Source organism: Chrysochloris asiatica, unplaced genomic scaffold, assembly GCF_000296735.1.
Source record: "Chrysochloris asiatica unplaced genomic scaffold, ChrAsi1.0 scaffold00032, whole genome shotgun sequence".
Taxonomy (NCBI): domain Eukaryota; kingdom Metazoa; phylum Chordata; class Mammalia; order Afrosoricida; family Chrysochloridae; genus Chrysochloris; species Chrysochloris asiatica.
Window position 1 is genome coordinate 2,872,101 of NW_006408550.1, and position 7,491 is coordinate 2,879,591.

Consider the following 7,491-nt stretch of genomic DNA (forward strand, 5'->3'; position numbering starts at 1 on the left):
TCTTACCCTGAGCATGTTGGTTTCTTAGAGATTCTCCTTTTATGAGTCTGTCACTGCACTCCACTTGGTCACCAGCAATGCATCTTTTCTAGCTGGTCACTACAGAATCTTGTCTAGTCTAAATTCCTTGTTAGGCCCTTCTGTTAGCCCTTTTTCCTTCTCCTTTATGACTTCGTTTTTCTTCAAAGCGTTTATACATATGGCATATTTGTTCATGGTCTGTCTTCCCTCCATAAAATATAAGCTTTTAAAGAAAGCAAAGAATTTTATTCCAGTGCATAGAAGAGAGCCTAACACATAGGAGAAACTCAGTAAATATTTGTGGAATGAATGAATGAACAAATAAATGAATGGAAATTTATTGACAGGAAGATCCCTATGAGGGTTACTTTTATGTATCAACTTGATATGTTGCTCAGTGCTGGCAGGCATTTTGTAGACATAATTAATATCTAAACTTTAAGTAAAGAAGACAGTCATTGATAATTTTGGTAGAAATTAGGAGCAAAAACAAGGAAGAGAGTTTTGCTCAGGAAGAAGCTTCAGCTTCCACCCCACAGTTTCCAGCTGGCCCACTTACATTTTGAATTTGTATTTGATTTTTGCCTGGCAAGCCAATTTCTTGAAATAAATTTCTCTATCCCGCTGCCTCTCCCCTCACCCGGACCTCCAGTCAACCCCAATCCCTAGTCTTGGGAACTGATTGCCTCTTTACAGCCCTATTCACTGTAATCCAAAAAAGCCTTCCTTGCCTCCCATCAAAATATACACAATTAATTCCCCTAAAACACTAACATCTAATAAGTAGAAGTTAATCTATTTTCCCTCTTTAATTTGGGGAAGCTAAGCAACTACCAACTCTTGAATTTAGACCTTTCTAGAGATCGGTCTGCCATCTGTCTCAGCATTTCATGAGGTAAAAAGTTAATTTAATTGAGTCTTGAAATACCCTCTCACTGACTTAAAATGAAGACTAAAAAGAAAAATAATAATATCTGAATCTCTTGCTCTCTCTCTACTTTAACCTGGTACTGATGTGGAACTATAGGATGAATCCTGGACTGCTAACCACAAGGTCAGCAGTTCAAATCTAGCAGCTGCTCCTTGGGAACCCTATACATAGTCACTATGGTTAGAACTGACTCTGGCACTTAAAAACAACAGTGACATGAATGTTGAGGTAAGATTTTCAAACCAGAATTGCCTGCACTGCCTTTGTCCATCCTGTGTAGGTGGCTGAGCATCTTCCCTCAGACCTGTGCTTTGCTTTCTGTCATTGAGGGCTTAAGTCCAATGGAACATAGGATTAATTTTGGAATTATGTTACAGGTACCTTGAAAACCCATTGTAAATATATAATATAGTAAAATAGATCAATCATTTTCACAAGACACATCTATATTCTTTCTTGATTTTCTTCTTTGAACTAATTTCTTACTGCATCTACTAAAATAGTGATTGAATCCTTGGCCATATGAAATTTCCTTGGGAGCTTTTGAGCATAGAGAAATAAGCAAAATGCCTAGAATAGTCCACTAAAAATCCATGGAAGGAAAAAATAAACAAGGGTGAAAGACAGGATAATCGTAAATATTTCACATGTCAGTTAGGGCTGTATTATTTTTTCCATACAGAAATGTATCATCTCCTGTTACTCATTTTTTAATTTCATTTTGGAGGCAAAAGCTAAGCAATTTTATATTGTCAGAGTCACATAAATTACTGACTTAATTTAATAGCAAAGGCTATTTTCTGGTTTCCAGTGATTAGACTTGAAATACATTTTATATCAAAGTATGAGATTAAATACTTTCACCTCTAAATGTGGTATGTATGTACTTCTTGTATCCTTCTTAAATTAACTATTCATGTTTAGTAGAGGGTGAAATTCATCAGGGATAAACCATTCCAGGTGAGCTCATTCTCCTGTTACCTTGATGTATGGAATTATTCCCCGAGGTCCAAATCTAATCAAATGTGACCACAATCCATCTAATACTTTCTTCCAGATCTGTTCAGCCTTAACAGTATTACCAACTAATGAATTCTTCTACAAAGAAACCTATAGTAAAATCCTTCCATAACCAAGTAATTCTTGAGAGAATTACATTTTATATTGATGTTAGAAGTAGCTTTATTTGAGATACCAATACTTTGGAAACTTGGCAGATTTTTATTTTTTATAATAATAGTGTGCAATGGGAGATGGTTTAACATTTTGCTGTTTCCCCCCAAAATTCTATGGAAAATGTACAAGTTGAAATAATATACATTAAAGGGAAAATATTTTGTTAGATGATGTCATTAGTGTAGCGACCCTCTGCACAACAGAATGAAATAATGCCCAATCCTGTGCCATCCTCACAATTGTTGTTATGTTTGAGCCCACTGTTGCTGCCATTGTGTCAATTCATTTCATTGAGGGTCTTAACAAAAAATGTTGTTGTTGTTGGTAAGTGCCATGGAGTTGGTTCCAACTCATAGCCACCCTGTAAAGGGCTTCCAAGGAGTGGCTGGTGAGCTTGAACTGCCGACCTTTTGTTTCAAACTAACTTTGCAGTCTACCACATGAGGACTCCACTAATAATAAAAAATAACATGACTTAATAAAGTATTTGAGTGTGTTCTTTGGGAAATCTATTCAAAACATAGCCTTACTAATAAGAATTGTCAACACATATGAATCCTATAGCTGAAATGGCTTTTTAACAGAGGTTTTCTGAGGGGTGTAGCATTTCCTTGTGTCTTGAGCCCTTGCTTAAAGGCTAAGTTAAACACTTTAAGAAGGAGTCAAGCAAGTGTTTATGAAAATAGTTATTAAAATTCTTACTCCCACCAAAAATAAAGTAGCAAAAGAAGCTTTTTATAAATGTCTCAATAATTTTTCTATATCATTGAATTACAATAATCTGAAATTGCATATTTTTTGGAGCCCCATTGGATTCGTTGTATAAAGGTTTAGTTAGGTCAGGACCTAAACATACCCCAAGCCAGCTATGATCTAGGGTACACGATCTAAGTAATACTCATACCTTCCCACCAGACATCTTCTGTAGCAACTCTTCTTCAATGGTGCAATGGCGGCTCTTTGACCACACAGTATGTTGTGGTGATTAAAAAATCATGATCTTGGTGATGGTGGTGGTTATGTACCATGGAGTTAATTCCAACTCATAGCGACCCTGTGCAGGGTTTCCGAGGCTTAAATCTTTATGGGAGCAGAAAGCCTCCTCTTTTTCCCCCCGGAACAGCTGGTAGTTTTGAACTGCTGACCTTGAGGTTAGCAGCTCAATTCGCTTAGTTCAAGTTCTATCTCAGCAATGTATGACCAATGTGGTCCTGGGAAAATGTTTTAAGGTGTCAGTTTCCTTGTGTGATGAGAAAAGGAAATCAGATATTTCATTTGAAGTGTTTCTTACACAGCATGGTACAAAGTAAGCATTAGAATTAATATTTGGTACTTTAAAAATAATCGTCACACAACAATAAATCATAGCTCAGAAAAGCACAGATTTTGAGGATCAGCATACATAAAAGAGAAGCCCAATAGCAGAAAAATTGAAAGTAGACAGTACTCAATGATTCAGAAAGACAAGAGGCATCAGAAATAACTGCTAGCAGGAAACAGGCTAGTTTTATAAAAATATAATCCAATTTATGTAACTACAGATTGCAAGAAAATTATATACTGCACACATACACACACATATTTTACTACAGTAGGTTTAACTGAGGATCCCAGAAAGATTATGTCTAAATTATAGCTCCAGTATCTGTTTATGTTACTTTATTTAGGGAAAGGGTGTTTTCAAATGTTAATTTAAATTAAGGATTCAAGATGAGATCATTCCTGATGACCTAGACAGATTCTAAATCCAGTAACAGGTGTCCATATAAGCAAGACACAGAAAGAAATTAGACAGACAGAAGAGAGCACAAAGAGAAAAAAGATGTGAAGATAGAGTCAGGCCTTCTGGTGTTTTCCCAAGCCAAGCAAAGCCAAGTATTGGTTGGCAGTTGCTACCTGAAGCTGGAAGAAACAAGGAAGGACTCTCTCCTGGAGCCAAATGGAGTACTCATAACAACCTTTTTTTTTTGACACCCTCCCTCCCCAGCCAGAACTGTAAGAGAGAAACTTATGTTGCTTGAAGAGCTGAAGTTGTAGTAGTATGGTATGGCAACTCTAGGACATGAATATAAATTTTGGTTCCAGGAAGAGGTATTCTGCTATAACAATTGCCTAAAAACTGTAGAAGTGGCTTTGGAATTGAGTAACATGTACAGGCTTGACTAATTTCAAAGTCCTTTTTACGATGTATAAAGGAGAGATTTCCTTGAGGAGAATGTTGGCAGAATTAAGGATGTTAAAAATGATTCTGGATCTCAGAGGATACGAAGAGCATGTTGTTGGAAACAGGGAATGATAACCCTTGATATAAAGTGGCAGAAATTTAGCTGAATTGTGCTTTATTACTAGGTAGAAGGCAGAACTTGTAATCAATGAACTTGGATATTTAGGTGAGGAGAATTCCAAATAAAGTATTGAAGGTGAAGCCTGTTTTTTCCTCCTTGCTTATAGAAAAATATAATAAGAAAGAGATAAACTGAGGAATTAACTTTTAAACTGAAAAAGAAGCTAGTACTTGATAATTTGGGAGGTTCTTGGCCTATTCTGATTGCAAAGGATGCTCAAATTAAAGTATTTTAAGCCATCAAATTTCTGTTAGTTTTTAAATCAGTCATAGAAAATAAATACATCCCTGTTTCCTGATGTTCAGATATAAGAAACAGAATTAGCATACAAAAGTGAAATCTGCATGTATAATTGACTTTTTTCCATATGTGACAATAACTTAAAATACTTTTGCCAACAGGCAAATGCCATTTTTAAGTTTAAACTCCCTCCTTTTCTTCTTGGATCCTACTTGCTATTGTTAAGTGCTGTAGAGTCATTTCTGACCTAGAGTAACCCTGTATCAGGTTTCCGCAGAGAGGTTGGTGAGCTTGAACTGCCAACTTTGCGTTTCAAACAACTTTGCAGTTCAGCGTATTAAACCCTAGTGCCATACCAAGATTCCTACTTATGCACATCTAAAAACTAGAGGAAATCAAAGAGGAGTAGAAGATAGTATGGCATAGTGGAAATCGTATTAGGATTGGAATTAAACTAGCTTTGAAAACTATTTCCCTTCTAACCATCAATGTGACCTTGAGAAAATGAATTCATCCCTCTGAAACAACGTTCTTTACTGTAAAATAGAGTTAAGGTAAATCATGATATAGTAAATAATCTATATAAACTGACAGCACAAAACATGTTAATTGCCTTCCACACCTTCCTGTAAGCCAGTAAGAATGTTAAGCAACAGGAATCAGTAATTCTGAAATCATGTATTTAATGCTTACAACTGCTGAGCCTCTAAAATGGTTTGGAGTTCATTAAGGCGATGATTTAGAGAGATAGATCGGAAAATTGGATCTGTGACAAGCAAAGTTAAACCTGCAGTGCTGCTATAGATGCATATCTCTTTGAACCTAGGGAATTTATTTAAGGATTTCTTTTTTTTTTCTTTTTTTTTTAAATGGCTATTTGGTTAACCTAAGTCTCAGCAGGAGAAAGACAAAGCTATCTGCTTCCATAAAGATCTATAATCTTTATACAGAAACCCCATATAGAATCTCCGTGACTTGAAACTTACTTGATGGCAGTGGGTTTGGATTTTTATTTAATTTAAATATACATACATATACATATTCAGATATAAGAAAAGGTAAGATCAATAGTGAGAGAAAGGCTATAAATGCTGTGGTTTTTAGTTTTCTGTAATTTTATGAGTCCTGGTTGCTATGCATGTTCATAATTACTAAAACATATTGACAATTCCTATGACCCCCAAAATGATTTTAATGATAGATTAAGTATTTTTATTATCTTTACAGACTTATGATTCCATTTCTGAATACACTGATTGTGGGCACATGCAGAGCTTTTCATTTTTTCTGAGTTAAATCCTCATAACTATTAATGAAGCGTGGTAAACATGCCTTTAAAAACTGCATTTGTTTGTATTTATGGCTTTGCAAGTTTTATGTGTCTGCTCTTGTGCACATACCAAAATTCTGAAATTGAAAAACTGATTCCTTAGAGTTAACTCTTATAACCAAATGTCAAATAAATTTGAAATAGCTGTGTAGTCAAATTCCATTAGGGAAAGGAAGAAGCATCCACTTTGTACAATGTCTTTTCAATATTTATGGTTTCACTTAAAGACTTTCCTAAAAAGTTGAATCTTTCTTCTTCCCAAATGATTTTAACCATACGATTTCAACAATGGGATTAGGATGTCCAGAGTTAGGACTGGCATTGAAGAATATATAAGAATAAAGAGAATAGTATAATATGCACCCACAAGCTCAGCGCCAGCCTCAACAATTAACACACAGTCAATCTTGTTCCATCTGTACTTCCCTCCACTCCTCCCACAACTTTAGATTATGATAAAGCACAGAGCAGACATCCAGTAATTATATCTGCATATGCATAAATACTTCAGATAGATATGACTTAAAAAATAATAGTCATCAAATAACAAAGTAATCTGAATATCATCAAATGTAAGGACTCATATTTCCCTACCTATTTCATAGTATATAGAATGATTGTTGTGTTATGTGACCTTGAGTTACCTCTGCATCATAATAACCCCTTGTACAACAAATGAAACACTGCCGGTTCCCACATCATGCTCACAATCATTAGTGTGTTTGGGCCCATTGTTGAAGTCACTCAGTGAGAACCTTCCTCTTCTTTGTTGACCCTCTATTTTGGCAAACATGGTGTCATCCTCCAGGAACTGGTTCCTTCTGATAATATGTCTAAAGTACGTGAAGTAATGTCTCCATATCTAAGAAGTATTCTGGCTATCCTTCAAAGACAGCTGTGTTTATTCTTCTGATATCCCGTGTAGTTGTTGTTAGGTGGTGTCAGTGAGTTTTGACTTATAGTGACCCTGTATAGGGTTTCTGAGGAGCGGCTGGTAGATTTGAACTACTGACTTTGTGGTTCAAACAGACCTTGTGGTCTAGTGTTTATCCTACTATGCCACACCATGGTATATTCAATGTTCTTCAGAATAACCGTAACTCAAATGCATCAATTCTTCTTCAGTCTTCCTTATTTGTTTTCCAGTTTTCACATGCACATGGGACAATTGAAACTGCTGATGTTTTTATCAGACTCACCTTAGTTCTTAAAGTGGCATCTTTGCTCTTGGAGCCTTTAAAGAGACATTTGCCAGTGGATTTATCCAATGTAATACTGCTTGATTTCTTGACTGCTGTTTCCGAAGGCAATGATTATAGATCCAATTAAATGCAATATTTTCTCCATGTATTATCATATTAGCCCAGTTGTGAGAATTTTTGCTTGGCTGTAGTCCTTGATCTTCATCAGTAAGTTCTTCAAGTCCTCTTCACATTTAGCAAGCATGA